At 36.5% G+C, this 23,873-nt stretch overlaps 1 pseudogene; it reads right to left on the reverse strand.

Moving 5' to 3' along the window:
• Positions 1–5,489: 5,489 nt before the first annotated feature.
• The window catches only part of LOC111184583 (acireductone dioxygenase-like), a 34,800-nt pseudogene continuing 16,416 nt past the window's right edge, over positions 5,490–23,873 (reverse strand).

The raw sequence follows: 23,873 nt of genomic DNA on the forward strand, positions 1-23,873 counted from the left end.
ATTTATGGTCTAAATGAAAGACTTTGCCTATGTAAAGGATCCACCAGTTTGTCTTTGGCATTGGTACAGATACAAATTGGTATCTGTGCTCAAGCAAAGAGCTTTCAGAGACAAATTAAGCAAGTACATAGATTTGTCATTAAGAACTCTGCCAAGACAGGGACTAAAGGAATCCTTGGGTTGAACAGAGCGGAGGGTTGTAGGGATTATATGCCACAGAAATAAATTGCATTTACATCCCTAAAGAGACTAAGGCCAGCTGTTAGTCCTGGTTGCAACAAGAAATACCACTGCATTCTCTCTACATCAGGGATCTGCAGCGACACATTTCTCCCTCTCTGTCTCTGTCTGTCTTTCTCTCCTCCCTCAACTTTCCTCCATCTCCTTCCCTTTCCCTTCCCTCCCTCCCCCTTCCTTCCTTTCTTTGTTTTTCCTTTCCTCCCTTCCTCTCTCCCTCCCTCCCTCCCTTCCTCCCTCTTTCCCTTCCTTCCTTCCTTCCTTCCTTCCTTCCTTCCTTCCTCCCTAATTATAGTTTCCAGAGCTATAAGGTGTTGGGGGAACCAAGAGAGTGTGGCTGCCATAGCTGCTTTGGTGTTAGTGAAACTAGGAAACAGAAAATCCAAAAAGACCCTAAAGCACACCCAGGGAGGAAGTTTTCTGCATGTAGCAATATAATTTGTGTCAGTTGTCCTAAGATACTTAACTAGACAAAACAGACTCTACCCTACAGGATAAGGCTTCCCAACTACAAGGGGAAAAAATAGGTAAGCAAATAAATACATAAAGAGCTAATCTGTATGCTGGCTAAAAATTTAGAGAGGTTTCTTTCTGAAGCATCAAGAGAACTCACGCAAACAGGCTTTATATTGTCATCTTCTGAGCTTCTATAAGAAAGGGTATTCTTAGTGTTTTAATCAGGAAAAATCTACAAAATTATGTGCCTATAACATAGTTTCTCTTCTAAATTTTTGTAATAAATAAAAAATAGAAAGTATAATAGATTTATTCTAAGATTTATATAATCATGTAAGCTCTCCCTTAAGTACATAAGTTTTAAGTTTCTTCATTTAATATACATTCTTGATTTCTCATGTAGACAATTCCATGAAATATATACTTCTTTTAAGGACTTTAAAATAATCATTATATATTTTTTATAATATATATTTATTTTTATAAATATATTTTATATAAATATATATTATTTCATAATACATAATATAGAATATATAACATGTATATAGTATATTAATATTAAAATGCATTATATACAACATATAAGATAATATATATGATATAATATATAAAATGATACCTATATTAATATATATTATATTATATATACATAATATATAATACGTATTATATATATTATATATTTTAAATTATACATAATATGTATTATATAATGTATATATAATAATAATATAGGCATAATATACTATATACATATATAATATACATACATATAATATATGTATATTATATACATATATACATATAGTATATACATACATATATAAAATATTATCTATGTATTTATATTATATGCATTTATATATATATTATGTGTATATCAATATATATTTGTATATTATGATATATAACATATTTATATATATTTCATATTATATTGTGTATTATTTATATATAATATAACATTATATTAATAATTATTATTATATAATGACATTATATTATATTACATTAAAATAATTATTATATTATTATATTATATTATAATGAAAATTAGAAAATCAATCTTTAATAATGGAGATTAAGGATAAAAGGAAAGTTAAAAACTGTCAAAATGGTCTGGTTTTTAATAATTTGTTTAAAATCCTCTTCTAAAACATTTGGTCCTGCTGCTCCTTTTATGAAATAGATCTTAGAATATAGGTTGATTTACAGGATGAATTTATATACATTCATTTTTTTTGAGGTAATTGCAGACTTACATGCATTTTTAAAATTAGTTTCCTATTGCTGATGTTACCAACTATCACAAGCTTCCTAGTTTAAAACAACACAAAACTTACCATTCTACAGGTTTGGAAATTAAAAGGTCAAAATGTATCTTGCAGGGTTTAAATTAGTCTATTCTGTCTATGATTAGTATAACTAGCCAAGTTCTCTTCTGGTTACTACTTACATGAAATATCTTTTTCCAACCTTTCATTTTCAACCTATTTGTGTCTTTATATCTAAATTCAATCTCTTGTAGACAGAATATATTTAGATCTTTTTTTTTTCAATTTATTCTGTTAATATCTGCTTTTTTATTGGAAAGTTTAATTCATTTACATTTGAAGTATTTACTGATAAAGAAGAGCTTACTTCTGTCATTATGCCATTTGTTTTCTGTATGTCTTATAGTGATTTTGTCCCTCATTTCTACCATTCCTGCCTACTTTTGGGGTTGATTTCTTCTGTAATGACATGTTTTGATTCCCTTATTATTTCCTTTAGTGTATATTCTGTAAAATTGTTTTGGTTACCATGGGGATTACATATAATATCCTGAAGTTATTACACTCTTATTTGAGTTGGCAGCAATAACATATTACAGTTAGAATAACTTTAAAAAAGTAGTAGTAACAGATGTTAGTCTAAGGTATGATGTTCTGTGGGACTTTCTGTGAATCAACAATACAGATGACAATTCATTTTAATGTTCTTACACAGTGTCCATGTGCAACAAGTTATGATTCAGCTGCCTTAACTTCTGGGTGCATGTTTCTTCCATGACTAATCATCTCTTCTACATCATATCAAAAATTTTTCATTTGAACAAACGGGGAAAACGTTGTTCTTCAGAATATAGAAAAATATAATGTGATAAAACAGATCTTTTCAACCTAAAAATTGTCATAGTTTTCTCCTTCCGTATGATTACATTTTGATGTCAAACACAAATTATTTCAACAAAACAGAAAGAAGAAGACGGTTGTACACTGTTGGGAGATAAATCTCTCGTTTTCTCAGAGCATTGGTTGCCTTTTGCTCAACACTATATTTTCAAGAGTATTTGTATAGTGGAGAGCTTTAGAAGATAGAGATAGTGTCTTCCCCAGAGCAAAGGATAAGCATGAATAATGTCTAATATAATAAAGTTGACGTCTTCCTCCAAAGTGAAGGGTAGGCATGCTTAGTTCCCATAACAAATAATTCCAGTTGTTCTCCTGTAATATAATTTACTGTGGGTGAAGATGTCACTTGCTGTTCTTTATGTCACTGTGGGAGTGGGGGCTGGAAAAACCAGTGCAAAGCAAAGAAAATATCTGGTGTTCTGGCTGTCACCATTGCAGTAATAAAATCATTTGTCTCTGATACAGAACTCTTGTTTCTTCTAATAGCACCAATGAAACTGTGGCAGTTAATTTGTTAGCTTGAAAACAATGTAAAACATCAAGGCTTTCATAGGTCTTGACCCTTTTGTCAATAGAGGGTGGTACTGAGAGAAACATGACTTCCTGGATAAGGAAGGATGAGCATCCAGTGGACATTTTCATAGAATTTGAGGAAAGTCCATGGGAATCAATAGAAACAATGTAACCAAATTTTATGCCAAACTGGGTAATAAGTGATTCTCCCCTTATCGCCTCTTAATAAGAAAGAATGAGGAAGTGCTTGGAGCTAAACACAGGGGAATAGGTGCAAAGACAGCTGTCCTAACTTTCTCCTGGTTATTGTTCACCTACTCCTGGCAGGAGGACTTTATTACCAAGCTGGCAGACAGACTCAGACTTGTCTTTATGTAACAATTAGTGCTGAGAATTGCCCTGTGTGAGCAGTAGGTTCAGACTTCTTCCAGACAACAGTTTCTGAAATGCATACCACACTGAGCTTTAAAAAAAAAGAAAATAAAAAGAAAAAAAAATGTTGTGGGGGAGTGGATTTCAGTAGAAATCAAGCAAATTGTTAGAACCTTGGTTCGCGGTTTGTTGACCTGGGAAATGATGGGCCAGGTCACAATGCTTGTTAAGGAAGAATGGCAATGCACGGGGCCATCTTCAGCGCTTTCTCCCATCCATCTTACAACCCTTAGATCTATTCAGATAAGAGATCAATAATTCTCAAAGTTTTGTTATTGTTGCTGATGTTGCAGTGGGTTTCAACTGTAAGGGAGTTTGACCACTGCTGTGTGATTTTCCTGAAACAGACACTCAGCTGTGGGAAACCATACGTGAAGAAATGACTAGTCCTACTTGTTTACTTTATTATGATGCCTGTGCTTTAGATGTCAATCCAAAAATTTATTTTCAATACCCATGTCAAGGAGTTTTTTCTTGTTTTATCCTAGGAGTTTTATGCTTTCAGGTCTTACATTTTAGTCTTTGACCCATTTCAAGTTCATTTATGTAAGTGGTATAAGATAGGGTCTAATTCCATTCTTTTGCATGTGAATATCCAATTTTACCAGCACCATTTTATCAAAGAGGCTGCCTTTTCTCCACTGAGTATTCTTGGATCCCTTGCCAAATAATAGCTGACCTTATATGCATGGGCTTATTTCTGCACTCTTGATTCTGTTCCATTGATCTATGTGTCTAGCTTTATGTCAGTACGATATTATCTTGATTACTATAGCTGTATAATATAGCTTGGAATCAGAAAGTGTGGTACTGCCAGGTTTGTTCTTCTTTCTCAGGATTGCTTTGACTATTTGGGGATGTCAACTAGTTCTGAGCTCCCTGAATCTTAAGATGGGAAGGGAAGTAAAAAGACAGTTTTCAAATTCCTCACTCCATCTGTCCTTCAGCTTAAAGTCTATTTCAGTGTTTACAAATTCCAGGCTTCTTCCCCTCAAAGGCATTCTGGTCTAGCCAGAGGCAGACAGAGGCAATGGAAACCACATGCAGTTTGATTTCATCCTGATAGGTTGAGATCCCCGCTCTGACCTCACTGGCTACCTAAATGCTCACATGGCTCAGTTGGTTTACTAGAAAAGAGCAACGAACAGCAACGTAAGTATAAGTAAGCATTTAAGTATTATTTTATTTTATTTTTTTAACATGAAGGCAGCTACTTGATTTTGAACAAGAACATGGCATAATCAAGCAAGGGTCCCCCTAACACACCAGCTCATCCCCCACGGCACCTCCACCCAGCTTCCTCCGTGTTTTGGGAGAAAAGCATCTTCTCTCTGCCCAGTCCTGTCATCCACAGTCACTCCTCTGCACAAAGCAGGCATGGCCTCGCCTAGTATCGGCTTAACGTCCAAGAATCAGGTCCAGATGCGGGCAACCAAGTGGCTCCGTTTGGGGAGCTGAAACTCACCAGGTCACAGCTGAAGCCACGAGCTGACACAGGGCCACTGACCACTGATCCTGAATCGGAGAAAATGAGCGGATTTGCCCAGATTTCCACAGGTGCTTCCATGTACAAACCGGTTCTATAGCTACTTCCATTAAAACGTATTCTGATCAAATAACCTTGCAGAGGAAAGCTCACCTAGCCTCAAGTCTACAACACAAAAGCAAGGAGAATACGACAGATTTTCTGCTGCCATCACGTCCCGGACCTTCACAAGGAGGGCCAGGGTGCGCGATGCCCCAGGGCACCGCTAGGCCGTCTGCGACAGAAACTCCAGGTACTGCCCAGGGGCCTCGAAGTGGTCAGCCAGCCGGTTAAACGCGAGCCACACAGGGTCTCCCACAAACAGCCGCATGGCCTTCAGGTAGTTCTTCTCGTCCAGCATGAAGCGGTGGTATATGCCGGCGAGGAGAAGTCATGTCTCCTTTCTCCCTGAAGATCCGGATCCACCTGTCCTCTTTATCCCTCACGTCGAGGTACCCACTGGCGTCCAGGATGCAGCGAATCTCGTCATCCAGGTGTAAATGCTCCTCGTAAAACATCTTAATCTTTTCTTCATAATTTGGTACTTTGTCTTTGCATATGGTTATTATATCCATTCAGGAGTAGTTTCTCTCTTTTTGGATCTTTTCTAATTCCGACAGGGCACGCGGGCTGCGCGTGGTGGAGCCACCGCGGGTTGTCGGCTGACTCAACCAAGTACCAGGACTGCACCACGGTCGGGCCGGGGATGCCGCGCCTGACCCCGGACCTGCTCGGGCCGGTCTGACCCTGGGACCCGCGCAGGCCCCCCCGACCCAACGTACTATTTCAATATTATGTGAACAATAGCTAATAATAGTAAGCCTAAGTATTTATTGATTATTATGTGTGAAGTACTGTGTCAAGCATGCATTGCACCTTAGGAGATCAGTAGACTATTTCCTCAATTTTGTAGTTTAATCATTTAAGTAACATTTTAAGGTAAGAGGATAATTTTGGGGGGATAGCATGGACTTGAGTTACGGGTCCGTCAAGACGTGGAGCGCCTCTGTGCCCTGCCTCTCACAGGGCATTTGACACAGGTGTTTGAGACATGGCATCTTCACCTCCTTCCTGCCCTTCAAGATACTTTGGCTTAACTCTGAAATACATCAAATCAGAAGAACATTATGCTACTTTTTTTCACGGTATTATCTGAACAGAAAAATGAGATATTATGTCCAAGTCTGTAAAGGTGTCTGATTTTGTTTTTAAATTTTCTCTTAAGGAAAGTATTGTTTTTGTTGTCTATTACCCATATACATGGATCCAATAACACTATCCTTTCAGAAGATACTTATATTTCCTGATAAGGTAATGTTCTTCCCTATGACTCAAAAAACGCTGAATAATATTGATGGTTATCTCTAATATTACCTATTAACCCTAAGTAAGATAAACTTATACATTGACAAAAGCCATAGACTTCACATCAAGCATACGGAACTGAGAAATACCGTCTTTGAATTGAAAACATGGTTCTCTCTTTAGCTCTGTGTGCATGCATGCGTGTGTGTGTAAATTTAATGAACCGAAAAAACGCTCCCATCCTAGGCATGCTCCCCTAACCTTTTATAGGTGCTGTGTTGGTGTCTTCTATTATTCATTTAACATAACATGGGTTATCTTCCTTATGAGCACAGGCTTTAAAGCACTGCACTGAACCTTGACATGTTGGCACTGACACATGACTTGTGCCTCAAAATGTCCAGTAACAGAGAAATGCACCCAAATATCTCAAGGACATCACATAAAGAAGATTAAGTGATTCTTTTTGGTTAGTTTTGGAAGAGAAGAATGTAATGAACAAAGACATTCAAAACATTAAAGAGTCAAGGAATTTCTAGTACAAGGTGCTAGAGGAACTAAGCCATGCAACATGACACTGTGCTTTAGAACATAAAGCCCAGCACCCAGTCAGGCAGGTGGGGAAAATTTGGTTGGGGCCCTCCAGAAAATTTAGAGGTTGTCCCTGTGTCATGAATAAACAGCTTCACTTTTTTACATTCCTGGAGAATAGCCATGGGTTTCTAGCACAGTTTGGCAGCTAAGAATAGTACAAAAAGATTCATTTTCACAAGTCCACTTGGATTTTTTTTCAGCATCAGTGATTTCTGCAATCCTGTGGAATCCTAATGCTGATTCCGACAGCAGTTATTCAGGTAGCTAGGATGAATTTCCTCCAAGGGAGGGAGTTACTGAGTGATATGAGATACACGTCACTTTTCCTTAATTTATCATATACATGCATATACTAATCCTTTAGTGAATGCATTTGCAGTGTTAATGATAAAGGGAATACAAAAATGAGGTTGATAGGATGGAATTTTTAAGGTGTGCTGTTTTGTGAAAAGGAAGTGCATTCAAACAGGGGACTGCTATTTTATACTCCCTTTGGTTCATAACAGTCACTCACTGACTTATCTCTTCCCAGGTTTCTTCTAATATCAAACTGAAGCCACAGGACACCACTTCACTGGCCAATGAGAATTCTCTCATATTAGTTGTGTGTGCTTAGATGTGTATAATTACCTACTTCTTATCATAATAATATCAATTTGGGAAATTTTATGGGAAACTTTACTAAGAAAATAAAGAATGACTTTGATACTCAAGCTTCCTGGTCTAAGGGTATATCCTAAGTAATCAGATAAATGCACAAATATGTGTTTGGGATGTCTAACACAAGAACGGTAAATGGATAAAATGAAATGCTAAATAGGCATAAAATACAATTGTATGCAGCAATACTTACAGGAAATGAATCAACAATGTACTGAAAGGTAAGAAAGGTAGTCTATAAATTATTATGTATTGAGTCTCTATAATTGTTAAAATTATATAAGTATATACATATATAGTGATAGAGATTGAAAAAAAAAATACTCACCGAAATGTTAAGAGTTGGTAATAGAATTATGGATGATTTTTAAAAGTTCTCTATTACACATTTAATGTACTGTTAGAATTATAATAAGAATACATTAGCTTTGTAATCAAAAAATTAGAACTATTTTCATTTTCCAAAGCCAAAAAATAAAGAAAATAAAAGTAAAGAAAATAGGTATAAAAAGATAACCACTGAGTAAAAATTATGATCTTTAGAGTCAAAGACATCAAAATCTCTTCTCAAGTTGAACTAATACCCACAGATATTGATGTCATTTCCACGGTGTTTCTGGTACTATATAAAGTACTTGTACAAGGATGAATTGAAATTGTGTATTGTAATGGGTTTTCTAACATGAACTTGGGAAACAGAGCATTGTTCCCTTATTTACCTGTCATGTGGGATCCTGATCTGTACTTTTATGCCTGAAAACCTCTCACTATGGTGATGACCAGTCTCCTCACCTCCTCCCAAGTCCAGATGACAATTCTGGGTCTTCTGGCCTTTCCTGATTACCCCTGTTCCTATTATCTTTGGAGACAAACTTTCATAACCACCCTAAGCGGTCCACGCTTGAACTTGATGTCACATTTGACCATGACTTCCAACGTACCTAAGAACTCAGAGGGTCTTGAGCTTGTGCTCAAGTTCTTGTGAAACAAGAACTCAGACAAAGGTTTCCAAAAGGAATGGAGCTTTCCAGAGAATCAGGAACAAAAGTAAAAGTAAAATTCCAAAATGAGGATCAGTTATGCACATATTTAATCATAATTTTGGACCATTTTCCAGGGTCTGGAGAACAGATGCTAAGTGAAATTTGAAGGGAAATTTTTCTGATGATATTTGGATCCATTGGCTAATTATTAAAGAAATATTTTTTAAAAAACTCTAACTTTCTAGTTTGCCTCAGATCCCTACCTGCAGCTTCCAGGGAGAATCAACTGGTCCTCACGAAGTAATAAGTGTGAGAATAAGGAAAGGGTGGTGTGATGATTTTAATTAACTGCCTTGATTGGGAGAGTCCCCCAGATAAGCTCAGAAACCCCCAGAAATGTTGAAGCAGGGCTGCAGAGCAGGGCAGGCACTTGTCAGTCAAATATTCAGCAGCCATCAGAGAGAAGCTGGTCCCCTTGGCCATGCATACAGGGCTAAAATATGCCTCCCATTTATTCTATTCTGGCTCAAATGGAGGATTGCAAAGTGAAAAGCCCTCCCAACATTAGATATTTAGAGGAAATATCAGTGTCACAGAGGATTGTCAAACTCATTACTTCATTTTAAATGATCAAAATTACTAATGTCTAGAACTTTGATAATTCATTCTTTGTAGAGTTAAAAATAAAGAAAATATACAATATCAAAATTACAGAAGGAAGCTTTATTTTAAATCCCAATGCTTAATAAAATAATATTTTGGCTTTCCCTACCATTTTGATATGCTTATCTCAGTAGCCTAATAAAATGTCTTTGGAAGCTCTTTACCTGTGATGCATATTTATACTTCAATAATATCTTCACATTTCACATGTGCAAATTAGAACAGGTACAAGAATTGTTGATTAGAATATCAAATGGACTAGTGATAATATCCTATATGGTGCATTGTCTCTGTTAATACCTTAATTACTTATGCAAAATAAAGCTCTGAAATACGCAAAGTAGCATAAGTGCTTCTTTAGCTTTAGTGTGTGTGAGAACCAACAAGGAAGCATGTTTTCTAGGCTGCACTCTGAGATGCTCAATTGGCAAATCTACACGAAGATCCTGCAATCTGCAATTGTAGCAGCACATTTAGGTAATTCTAAGATGGGAATTCAGAAACCAAAGTTTGAGAAATGTTGCTATATAGATTGATATATGATTCCTTTCTTGAATGTATCCACAAAGAAACTTTTATTAAAATGACATGCAGGGCTTCCCTGGTGGTGCAGTGGTTGGGGGTCTGCCTGCCAATGCAGGGGACATGGGTTCGTGCCCCGGTCCGGGAGGATCCCACATGCCGCGGAGCGGCTGGTCCCGTGAGCCATGGCCGCTGAGCCTGTGCGTCCGGAGCCTGTGCTCCACAACGGGAGAGGCCACAGGAGTGAGAGCCCCGCGTACCGCAAAAAAAAAAAAAAAAAGACATGTAATATTCTTTCTTCATCGTTAGTCTCTTCTTTTTGTTTAGGTACATATTATGAGCAAGGCATTGTGTGGGAACCTGGAAGAAATACAAGGAGAAAGTCTTAACTATCTAAATTACTCTGTGTAACTTATAAGTTAGTGCACACACTATAAGGTTTTATGAGTACAGTGAGTTATAGAATAAATGCCATGGAGATTTAGAGATTGGTTAATTCCACTTGATTAGGAAATAATGGCTCCCTGTAAGAAAGAACACCAGATGAGACCTTCATTCACGGAGGTTGGATTAAATTTTGTGGAAGAGATAAAGTAGGTGAAGAAGAATGCAGAGACTGAAATTTCAGGGCGGGTGTGGGAATTGGATGTGGTCAATTGTGTCAAAGTTATATTTAGAGAGTGGGTTTAACTGTGATTTGTAACAAGTGTCTAAAAGAACTTTAAATGCAATATTCAAGAATATAAAATTTATAGCTTAGAAAGTGTGGAAATATCAGATATTTCTTAGCAGGAAGGTGAAAGATTACATGTTGTGAGATTTCTCATGTGAGAAGAAGATTTCTCACATGTGTGTAAGAGGGATTAGAAAATAGAAAGACTAGAGATCACAAGTGGAAAGGGGCTGGTGGCGGCAGTAAGTGTGGGGATATAAAAGGGAAAATAAACATCGGTATTCAATTCTGAAGCAGAGTTGAGGCATGCTGTGACTGATTGAATGTGAAAAACATGCAAATTTGGCAATTAAGATATACTCTTACATTTCTATCTTAAGTTTTAGAAAAGATGTGTATGCCATTAATCTAAATAAGGGAGCATTAGGGGGATTTGGAGGCATGATGACAAACACAGTGGGGCATGCTGCCTTTTGACCTCATGCCTTTTGCACTATGGCAACTCTAGCATGTGTAACTGAGCATCATTTCATTATTCAAGACCCAAGCTGAAGGATCCTCTCCTCTCTGGAACCTTTGTTATCCTTGCATATCTTGATTGAGAACCTGGATATCAGTGCACTCACAGAGCAGAAATAAACTTTATAATAAACTCCATGGAAGAGGATACCATGTAATGAATGCTGAGGATTTGTATACCTCAAAATCATCACATGAAATATTTTTCTCATCTTTGCAAAAACTAAAGAAATGAGAACTGTTAAGCATGGTTATTGTGTATATCTCTTATAAGTAGTTTCTCTAATTAGAAAAACACAAATTACATATGTATATAGTTATAAAAACTTACTGTTAGTTTCCCATCTTCTGAAAAGTAAGAAGATGTCTATGAAGATTTTTTTTTTTCATTTTTAAGTTTCTTATATTGCTGTGACTTTGATGTCAATATCCAGTAAAGCACCTTCTGGTGCGTGTGATACGAAAATGTGATTGCTATTGAACATTAGACAAGTGATGCTGGTAATTTTATGACAATTACGTTTTAGCTTTCCATACAAAAACAATGGTAATCAAATCTCATGCTTGAGAACTTTAGCTGATTGTCACAGGGAGAAGCATCCTGCCACCAATGGTGTAATTATAGAGCAACATTAACGGGACATTTCACCTTCCTTTGAAGGGTAGGGTGAATAATTGTAACCGGTATAATGCAGCTATGGGCTGATAGGCTGATGTAGCTTATCAAATCTCGTACTCAGATGTACTGGCATTATATTCCATTTAAATGCCATGTATTATAATTAAGTTACATTTCCATGTTTAAGAAAATGAGCTTGATACTCCCATCTGCTACAGAGTGGATGGGTCTTCTGAGAATAGAAAAGAAATACTTTTGTGTGCCATTCACATTTCCTTGGAGTGAGACTTGCTGTCATGTACGTAGGATTCTAAGCAAAATGTCTGCTTGTATTGCTTTTCCTCACCTCTCATGCCAATAGAATTCTTAAACCCATCTCACTGGAGAAGAGAGACCTTTTCTGTTGTCCAATAAATGCTTCAGATCCTGCCGAGACACTGAACATGTGTGAAAGCTGTGTAGGAATCAACACCATACAACCCAGAGGTTACCACAGAATCTATTTTCATAATAGAACAAAAATAAAGCACGCAAGGAACCATTTGCCAAGGCTTGGCCTGCATTTTAAGTGTCCCCATGAGCCCGTGTACACCCTGGTGACAGCAGGGCATGAAACTTGGCACCACACCTGAACAAAACAACAGGGATTCTTGTGTCAAATTTTAAAGGTGATTTCGGCCAGAGAAGATTTCAACTAGTGAGTAAAAGGAAGGTTGCACCATACATACACACACGTCTCAGCCTTTAAGCAAAAAATTTTAAACAATAGATCTATATAGTGCAAAAACATGTCTAATCTTACCACACTTGTCTTTAAAATGTTAGAGGTAAAATGAAGGGCAAACACATAGTGAAAACCTTATTAGGAATGATTCAATGACTAAACTAAAATACTGAGGCTCCTCTGCTGTTTCTTGCTTTTCTTCTATAGGTTAGATTTTCATGAACCCAGGTGATTCCAAGGTACACAGAAGTGAGGACCCATAAATTAGGATTAGTAGTCATTATAAATGGCAGCTCTTGCCCTATGCATCTTAGAAGGAAAGGAAGACCATATCCTATCAGTACACTTATATCCTTTGGCTAAACAGTGGAGAGTAATTATTAGGAAAAAGAAAGAAACTGGATACACCTGAGTGCTAACTTTAGCAGAGGAATTAAAAAACTCTCATAAGAAAAATAACCCTAATAGCTAAGATTTAAGAATTGGCAATGTATCGTACAATTGACATCATTGTATTGACATTACAATACATTATCTCATGAAATGACCCTATGAATCCTATGAGATAATTATTATTTGTACCCATTCTATAGATATAGGAGCTGAGGCTCACAGAGGGATTAGTAATGTGATGAAGTTCATTCAGCTTATGTGGACAGGACTCAACCACAAGCCTGTCTCACTCACTGGTATAATGCAAAGTTAGTAACAACTCTCTCAAAAAATATCTTTTTTATAGGCCTTTGCCAATTTCTATGGTGTAAACACTCTTACCATGACCAATGAAAATAAGGAAGAATTGCACAAAATCAGCTCTCCCAAACTTTGAGTCAGTCCTTACACCATCGAACTCTGACGCCAAAATCCCTAATCTCCACCATTAGGTTATAGCATGAGTCATAAAAGAAACAAGACGAAAGACAGAAACAGCGAAAGAAAAAAAGAGTAAACTCTTAGGTGGGCTTCTGGCCATGTTTCTCCTCACACTAACCATTTGGGTTACAATCCTTAAGAATTAATATATATTGTAGAAAAAGATGTCCATTTATTAAAGATAAACACATATAGGAGATAAAAAAGTGGGTCAGTGAAAAAGAAAGGGATAAAACTTGAGAAAACCTTCCTAGAAAATTATCTATGATCGGGTTAGAAATGTTTGAGCATCGGGGATGTAAAGGTGATATTTAACTGATGCCACTATTTATTGTAGGCCCTTTATATTGATTAGATAATATTTAAGGTATATATTATGAGAACGAACTTTATAGAGAAACAAAATGAGGCTTAAGGTTATAGACTTAGGAAAGTAGCAGAGACTGTCTCAGATTTGCCTTAATCCTCAACAGTGTGCATTGTAAACCTAACAAAACCCAAAGAATCTTTCCAGTTTGTGTTGTGTTGCGTCCACACTCTACATTCGCCCACATCTACTTCTTTCCGGTTGCTGTTTACATTTTTTTACCTCTTGATGCAACTTGGTCCAAGGTTTATGTAAGGTTATCTCCATTCCTTTTCAGAGAAACCTTGTGTTATAGCATTCTTCTATTTTCCAATTAATAAAATGAGTAAAAAGTACATGGAAAATGTACAACTATATTCATTAAGTGGATGATTTTTCTCCACTCTGGTCTTCATTCCATCAGTCTTCAAAGTAATAGAATTTAATCTCTCCAATTACAAATTCCTTTCTATTTGTACAGCATCATAGTTTATTGTAACATCTGTAACAACATGCTCTCATTTATCTGATGAGATTTTGGTCTCCTGTGCTGTTAGCCTGACCTCATTACTCTTTCTCTCCATCCCTATCCCCCATCTTAGAGTCTGTAAATATATATACAGAATGTGCTAAACAAATGCCACCTGGTCAATATGAGACTAATGATTAAACATTGAAGAGAGGATGGAAAAACTATTAAAATGCAGTGTATTTTAATGGAATCATAGAACATGCTCTGTCAAGGCAAATGGAGAAAGCCTGTTTTAAACTTTTCATTGAATATTGAGGAAATGGAGAACAGGGAAGGTTTTCTTGCTACAAATTAATTTTAAGAATATATTGCAAAGGATTAAAGATTTCAAGAGGGAACTTTTAAAAGAGAACACGAATACATATAATTATGAAAACACATTTTTCTGAGATTATATGTATTTGGGGACAAAATGAGATCATGATCTATATGTGAAATGTATTGAGACTTTATTATTTGCCAGACACAGGATGGGTCCTTTAAAGGAAGTGCTACTATTTTAGAGTACGTCTGCTGGCAACACATTCTCTTAGTTTTCCTTCATTTGAGAATATCTTGATTTCCTTTTCACTCCTGAAACACATGAAGTATTATTTTATCTTCACAACATGGTGGATACGGTTATTATCCCTTCCTTTAAAATGCAGACACTGAAGCTTAGAGAGATTGACTAAACCCCCAGCGCTTAACCAGATCATAACTGGCAAAGCAGGTATATAAATCCTCATCTGACCTCCAATCCCTGATTTTGAGCACTTGTTAAAGATGCTACATTTTGTTTGTTTTAACTACATTTGTCTGAAATTCAACATCAGTTAAGTTCTTTCTAGATGATTCTGGGTGGCTCCAGGAATATGCCTACCTGGAGGCTTTGGACTTGACCCTGTTCCCTATCTCCAGATTCTCTGATGACATCTCTTACTAAAGTGAGTTCTAATGTCAGAAGTGTTAAGTGTGTCATCCGTGCCCACAGATGGGTCCTCACCAACACAGACTCTGTTAGAACCCTACGCAGGTAGCCAATCCTCATGGTCTAGAGGCAGCCGATGCCCCGTACTCTTCTAAGGGTGATGAGAAGTTTGCCTCCAAGCTTTGCCCAGCAGTCTTCCCGGGAAGAAGCTAATCTCCCTACTGCAGCCTTGGGGTACAGAGTCAGTTTATTGCAGTGTTCTTGTAGTCAAGGACTCAGGAGCCCCTGGACCTGCTCTGCTGGTACACATACCTGCGTTCCAAACCCAGGCAGCTCCCTTTGGAGGCCTTCTTATTGGGGTCTCAGCTGGGACACTTTGCTTCATCCTGACTTAGCACTTTTCCACCCCTGGGTCTTCTTCTCTCCTTCTTCTTGGCCCCTCACCCATAAAAAGGCCTTTTGTTGGGGTCTCCCTCTGCAGTGAGATAATCCCCGACTACATCATGTGTCACCCATCAGGTGCTGTCCACAGAGAGCAGTGGGACACCGGAGAGCAGCACTTCCCCTCTGGCTTCTCCCTGCACCGCACTGTCTGCAGTACGGGATGGGGGCTTGACTGATGCTCTCAGTTTAGCTTGTACTAATTGACACCTGAGGCTCTACAGGTGATACCACCGTTGCCCACACCTGCTATCTATGCCTAGGATTTGCCACCTGTGTCTTCAACGCTTTTGACGTGAGTGCTTTTGAAAGCTTTTTCTTCTCCATATCCTACGACAGTTCAGGGAAAATCTCTTTCTATTTTACTGACTGTTTTATTGGTCACCTTCCTCACCCTGAGACTCTCAGGACCGGCGGCTGGAGCAGAGGCCAATCTGTTTGGCAGATCCAGTTTTGTGTTTGAACCACCCCTTTGCTCTGGCCCTCTTTTTCTTGAATTTATGTGTGCTTTTAGCATTTTCCTCCCTTTGGAAGTGCTGTGGCCAAGAGTTTTCATAGGAAAGATGTACTCAGGATCGTCTGGTTCATTTGGATTCAACAGTTCTCCTGTTAGGTTCATCCTAGATCCAGGGGAAAATTAGCTCTGTGCAAACCCGGATCCCTACTACATTAGTTAATCAAAATTAGTGTGTTCTTATATAGCTTTGCCATTTGTTTATAAAGCTCTTTCTACCATTTTCTCGTTCAGCTTTAAAACAACTCTGCAAGGGAGGTAGGAAAATATAATTTTCTATAAAATTGCAGAAGGTAGGACCAGGATCAGTGCTGTTAGCACATTGCTTATAGCCTCACAATTTGTGAATAACGAGCCATGGGTTTGAATTCGGTTCTGTTGAATAAAAGCCCATTTTTATTCCATTTCAAGGGAGACTTACACAGCAAGTGGAAGATATGATTTCATTTTCAAATGGTAAAAGAAATGCCGAAAGTAAACACGGAGTGAACTCCAGCTATTGGAACATACAATTGCACCCGTGTTAATGCTCATTGACTGATGGACGCTTTGAGGAATTGGATTGTAGGTAACAAGTGCAGCTCAACGTGCACATTGAGATCAAAAGGAATAATTTTGATTTTCCAACTCTTTCCTGTTCCCACAGCTCATGTCCTAGGAAGAAGAGTAAATTGGTAGACGTTGTGAGTGTCTGAGGACACCTCTTCCAAGCTAAGTTCTAGCAACTCCCTCTGTCATTTCTTGGTTAACCTAGAATACCAATACATTATTCTCAGTAATACACATTAAATCAAGTCACTGTTTTGTTCCTTATGAATATAGTAAAAATGCAAAAGGGACATTGTGAAATAGAATCACGTGAAATTAACCTTAGCTTTAAATTGTCTACATTTTACCTTGCAATCACATTTTAAAAATATGTCCAATGAAACACATTATCAAAAATGGTGAACTACTTGGGGGTCCTTAAGGATAGATGTTTTGTAAAGTTTCCTTAATAAAGCACCTATTTTAAACATTAATTGTCCTTCTTTCTGGCAGATTAAATGATGTATTAGACCACTGAAGGCTATACAAAATTGTCAGAGATATGAACTCATAAAACTAACTAGAATAAATGTTTCTAGCATCTGTTCATTTTTCTCCCTACTCCTCCCATACAAAGCTAGACATATGAGCCATCTAAACTCTTTATTGTATAAAAAAATACAAGTTTTAAGGAGGAAGAAGCATCTGTTGCTATTATTCTGTGACTGTGTTAAACAGATTTAACTAAATAAACTATCTCTAGTTTTCAGGGAGCCAACTTATTAAATAGTTCTCAGTAACAACAGGCTGGATTATTTAAACCGTAAGGTAGATAGCTAGTGGGAAGCAGCCGCATAGCACAGGGAGATCAGCTCGGTGCTTTGTGAACGCCTGGAGGGGTGGGATAGGGAGGGTGGGAGGGAGGGAGACGCAAGAAGGAAGAGATATGGGAACATATGTATATGTATAACTGATTCACTTTGTTATAAAGCAGAAACTAACACACCATTGTAAAGCAATTATATTCCAATAAAGATGTAAAAAAAAAAAAAAAAACACTGTATATACTGCTATTCCCATCACGCCAGACACCAGACATTTTTTTCCCAACTTTTTAGTTTGGTATACTGCAGACCTGAAAAACAAGATTTTAGCTTTAATACAAAATGATAGAATCTGAACAAGGAAACGAAATGATGAATACATAATTTGATTTATCAATTCATTCTTTGAATGTCTTTTATGTCCCCCAAATTTACTTGCCCAAGTTTATAATTTCTCTAAGTTTAAATACTCAGAAAAGTCAACAAAAATATTACAATGAGCTCATACTTACCCTTCAAACATACACTAATTATTTTTTTCTCTTTCTCTTAGATATTGAAAGACTTTATTTTCTGCATACTTTAGGCTTTATATTTTAAGAATAAGTATACCCTCCTACAAAACCATGTAAGATTCATAGGGAGTGGCAAAAACCTATCATCTCATGAACCCTTCGCCCAACTTCTCCCCAATGGTGACATCTTGTATAACTGAAGTTGAATATTAAAGCCAGGAAATGGACAATACTGTTATGACACTGGTACAATACTATTAATGAGATTACAGACCTCATTCACTTTTCCCCAGATTTTACATGCAAACATTTCTGCACATGTGTGTAGTTCTATGCATTTGCTTCCATGTATAGATTTATGTAAACACCACAAACATCAAGTCTCATATCTGTCCCATCCCCACAGTAGAATTCCCTCATATTATGACAGCTCTGTACCCTGGCAAGCAATAGTAGTTCTTCATCTCTATGGTTTTGCTCACTTAAAAAAAAATGTTATATGAATGGAATCACACTGCATGGAACTTTTTGAGATTGGCCTTTTTTTTTTAACTAAGCATAATGCCCGTCCAAGTTATTGCATGGATTAATAGTTTGCTTCATTTTATTGCTAAGTATTATTTCATTCTATGACTTTTTTAATATTTGGATTGTGTCCACTTTGAGGTGATTACAGCAAAATCTGCTATGAACATTCACGTACTGGTTTTGGTGTGAATATAAGTTTTCATTTCTTCAGGATAAATACCAAAGAATTTGATTGCTGTTTATACAGTAAGTACATGTTTAGTTTTATTTTAAAGAAAAAGGAAAGCCTCCCAAACTATTTTCCAATGTCACTTTTACATTCCCACCAGCAGTGTATAAGATATTTAGTTTCTCCACATACTTGCCAGCATTTATTATAATTTTTAAAAAACATTCTCATGTAGTGATATTTCATTGTGGTTTTAAGCTCAGTTCCCCTAATAGCAATGTGCTTATTTGCTATCTGTATACTCTCTCAAATGAGGCGCCTGTTCATATCCTTTGTCCATTTTCTAAATGAGTCATTGCTCGTTTTTTAACTGTTGGTGCTGAGAGTATCTATGAATCTAAGATTTGCCCTTTGTCAGATAAATGATTTGAAAATGTTTTCTTCTAGTCTGTAGCTTGTCTTTTTATCCTGTTAACAGTATATTTTTCTTAGACCAAAATTATTAATCATTGTACTTTATCAATTTTTCTTTTAGTGATTATGCTGTTGGTGTTATGTCTAAGAAGTTTTCATCTCTCACTTTAGGTTCTAAAATTTTCTTCTCTGTTATTTCTAAAAGTTTTACAGTATGATCCATGTTGAATTACTTTTTGTATGAGAGTGATTTTTTTTTTGCCTATAGATGCCCAATTGTTCCAGCACCATTTATTGAAAAGATTATACTTCCTCTGAGTTGCATTTGTATCTTTGTCAAAAATCAGTTGGGCAGGCTTCCCTGGTGGCACAGTGGTTGAGAGTCTGCCTGCCGATGCAGGGGACACGGGTTCGTGCCCCTGTCCAGGAAGATCCCACATGCCGCGGAGCAGCTGGGCCCGTGAGCCATGGCCGCTGAGCCTGCGCGTCTGGAGCCTGTGCTCTGCAACGGGAGAGGCTACAATAGTGAGAGGCCCGCATATCAGTTGGGCATATTTATATGGTTCTATTTCTGGCTTTCTCTTTCATTGACCTATGTATCTATACATTCATCAATACCATACAATGTTGATTACTGTAACTATGATAAGTCTTAATACCAGTTGAATGATTTTTCCCTATTCTTTTTTTCCAAAATTATTTAGCTATTTAATTCCTTTGCTTGTCCATATACCTTTAGAGAAGCATGTCTGTATCTGAAAAAGAAAACCTTTCAAGGATTTTTAAAAATCTATGTAAATTTTAGATTAATTTTGGGAGAATTAACTGTATTATCATGTTGATTTTTCAAACCATGATTCTCTAACCCATTTATATAGTTATATAATCTCTTTCATGTGTGTTTTATAGCATAAAAGTCTTGTACAATTTTAGTTAAATTTATACATAAGTTTTTATTGGGGGAACGATTTTAAATGATACTGTGTTTTTAATTTCAGTTTCCACATGTTCACTGTTAATATAGAGAAATAGAAATGATTTTGTGCACTGTTTCATGTGTTGGTTTGTTACCTTGTTGAATTCACTTATTATAAATTTTCTTTCATTTTTTGGAAGATTTCTTGAGACCTTATACATACACAAATATGTCATCTGTTCACAGGGACAGTTTGTTTCTTCCTTTTCAATCTGCGGGCAATTTATTTCTTTTTCTTGCCCTATTGCCTTGACTATTACTTGCAGTATTATGTTGAGTAGGAGTGGTAACAACATACATTCTTGCTTTGTCTTTACATCAGTGAATGGGGAGATGCATTTATTCTTTCATCATTCTGAATTATGTTAGCTGTATATTTGTGCAGATGTTCTTTATTAAGGTGAGGGAATCATCCTCTATTTCCAGGTTGCTGACAGTTTTTAACATGAATCAGTATTGAAATGACGGTTTTTATGATCTGATCATGTGTTTTTCTGCTTTAGCCTATGAGTATGGAGGATCATATTGACTGACTTTCAAATACTTGAAAGGCTTGAATACCTGGGAGACAACCCCACTGATTGTGGTTTATAACCATGTTTTGAACTGATGAGTTTTATCTGTTAATTATTTGTTGAGAATTTTTGTGTCTAGGTTTTTGAGAGTTATTGGTTTGTAATTTTCTTCTGTGTATGTATGCAGTCTTTGTCTGGTTATGGTAGCTTCATAAAATTATTGGGAAATTAATATTTCCTCATATTTTCTGGAAGAGACTGTGTGGAATTGACATTAATTATTTTTTTAAGTTTTTGGTTGGATTGAATTTCTTTAATAGTTATAGAACTGTTTACATTACCTACTACATATTTAGTGAAATTTGGTATATATCAGGCATTGGTTCATTTCATTCTACCTGCCACATATATGCATATAGAGCCGTTTATAATATTCTAGTACTATCTTTTTAATAACTAAAGGACATGTAATATTTCCTATTTCATTTCTGATATTGATAAATTGTGTCATTTCTCTTTTAATCCTTGTCAGTCTTGGTAGAACTTTATCAATTGTAACTGAGCATTTCAAAGCATCACTTTGTTATTATCTTTTCTATTATTTTCTGTTTTCAGTTTAACTTATTTCTTCTCTTATTTTATTATTCCCTTTCTTCTGTTTGCTTTGAGTTTATTTTGCTCTTCTTTTTCTATTTCCTTCAGGTAGACACTTACACAATTGATATGAGGCTTTGCCCTTTATCTGGTATAAGCATTTAGTGTACAAACTTCTCTCTTTTCCCTTTTTTAATGGCATCCCACAAATTTTTTTGTTTTATTTTTATTCATTACTATGCATTTTTCCTTTATTAAATTTTTTTTTGACTTATTGTTAACTTTGAGATTCTTTATATATTCTCAATACAAATCTAGATGCAGAGATAAAAAACACTACATATACTGTAACACCTCTTACAACTGCAAATATTCTAATCCCTGTAATAAATCCTTAAATCTAAATCACTCATAGTGGCTCTTCTCTGATGAAACTGTTAATGATATGTCATATTTTCTTCAGACACCATTCAAGTTTTGCTAGTTTTCCAAATAGTACTCTTTAAAAACAAAAACAAAAACAAAAAAACACACTCCAGAATCACATATAAGTTTTTAAAATTATCTTGAAAATGTATTCTCCACCAGGTTGGAATAGTTCTATGATGTTTCCACAAATTTCAAAGCTGTATTAGTTTGGTATTGCTGTGTAACAAATTACCGCAATGCTCAAATTACCATCCTGTTCACTCATCATGACCTGACAGTTTCCATTGGTCTGGCATGGAGTAACTAGGCTCTCTGCTCAGGGTCTAGCAAGCTCGATTCTCAGTGTTGTGTGGGCCATGCTCTCACAGGACCCTGGGGTCTTATCCTAGGCCTATTCTTGGTAGAATTTAGCTCCTTGTCCTGTTTATAGGATGGAGGTCCCTGCTTTCATGCTGCCTGTTGACCCAGGGCTGCTCTCAGCTCCTAGAAATCATACAGGTCCTAGTCACATGGTCTTCTGTGACCATGTGACACATGGCCACTTCTTTAAAGTTAGCAGGGGAATTTATTTTTTAAAGTCTTTCACGTATTTAGGTCAGACCCACTCAGGATTCTCCCTCTTTTGATGAACCCAAGTCCACCTAGTAGGAACCCAATTACATCTGTAAAATCTCTTTATGTTTGTCATATTCTCTTTGCTAAAGACCAATCACAGGTTCTGTCTGCACTCAAGAGCAGGGGATTATATTAGGCTGTGACTCACAGGGAGCCCCCTTATGGTACGTCTGTCATGATAACCCTGAGTCTTCTTAAGATTTCAGGCCTGCTACCCTTCTATTTACCTCTTTCCTCTCACATTTTACTATAAGCAGTAAGAAGAAAGAAAGCCACTTCTTCACAGTTTGCTTACAAACCTCCTAAACTAAATACCTAGTTTCATCACTCACAGCTTCTACCTTTCAAAGAAAAAGGCTAGAACACAGTTCAGCCAAGTTTGTTGACACTTTATTACAAGAATCATCCTTTCTCCATTGTCCAATAACATGTTCTTCATTTCTGAGGGCTCACAAAACAGCATCTTTAATATTCATATTTTATCAGTGTTCTACTTAAGATTATGTATTTCATCTCAAGAAAACAGAGCTTTCTCTCCAACTCTCCTTTTTTCTTTCTGAGCCTTCAACAGAATTGTCTTTAATGTCCATATTTCTACCAACTGTCCATTCGAGATAACTAGGCTCTTTCCAGCATGTACCTTGAAACGCCTTCATCCTCCACTGTTACACAGTTCCAAAGATACTTCAACATTTCTGGGTACATGGTGCAGTCACATTGGGAGGAAGTAGAGACTGGAGCTTCACCACGTGAATTTTGGGGGGACATCATTCAGCCCATTGCCATCATGTTTAAAACACTTAAACATTTAAAAACAAATTTAAATGGAGAAGATAAGTTTGGTTTTTGTTTTGATTTTCTCTGAAGAGACCTAGCCTTGCCTACAGAGGGTCGTTCAGTTACAAGAGGGCAATCTAAACAAGCACACTAACCTGAAAGTGAAGGTTCAGGAAGAAGACGTGGTTATCAATAAATGAAACAAATATATAATATATTCTAATTTAGGACAGTAAATCCTTTTTTTTAAATTTTATATTGGAGTATAGTTGATTAACAATGTTGTGTTAGTTTCAGGTGTACAACAAAGTGATTCAGTTATACATATACATGCATCTATTCTGTTTCAAATTATTTTCCCATTTAGGTTATATATTTAAAATAACCAACAGAACCTACTATATAGCACAAGGAACTCTGCTCAATATTCTGTAGTAGCCTAAATGGGAAAAGGATAGTAAATTCTGATGTGATTACTTAAAGAAGATAACCATCTCTCTGGCATGTAGATAAAAGTGTGCCCTCACACATGCAGAATACAAACACACATGCATAACAGTTAATGATCAAGATCTGTAATCTAAGCAGCCTGGGTGCTTAGAATGGAGGACAGGAATGTGGATGGGAACCTTTTACTTGCGCATTGTTTTATTTTTTCATGTATGTATTATTTATATTATTAAAAACTGGTTTATGTTTTAAAATTTTCGATCATGTATCATCTTCAGAGCACATATATTTTTATTTTTAAATAAACAATATTTCTTATGA

This window comes from Delphinapterus leucas, chromosome 9, assembly GCF_059928025.1.
Source record: "Delphinapterus leucas isolate spDelLeu-1000000601 "Yukka" chromosome 9, BTC_Dleu_Yukka2, whole genome shotgun sequence".
Lineage (NCBI taxonomy): Eukaryota > Metazoa > Chordata > Mammalia > Artiodactyla > Monodontidae > Delphinapterus > Delphinapterus leucas.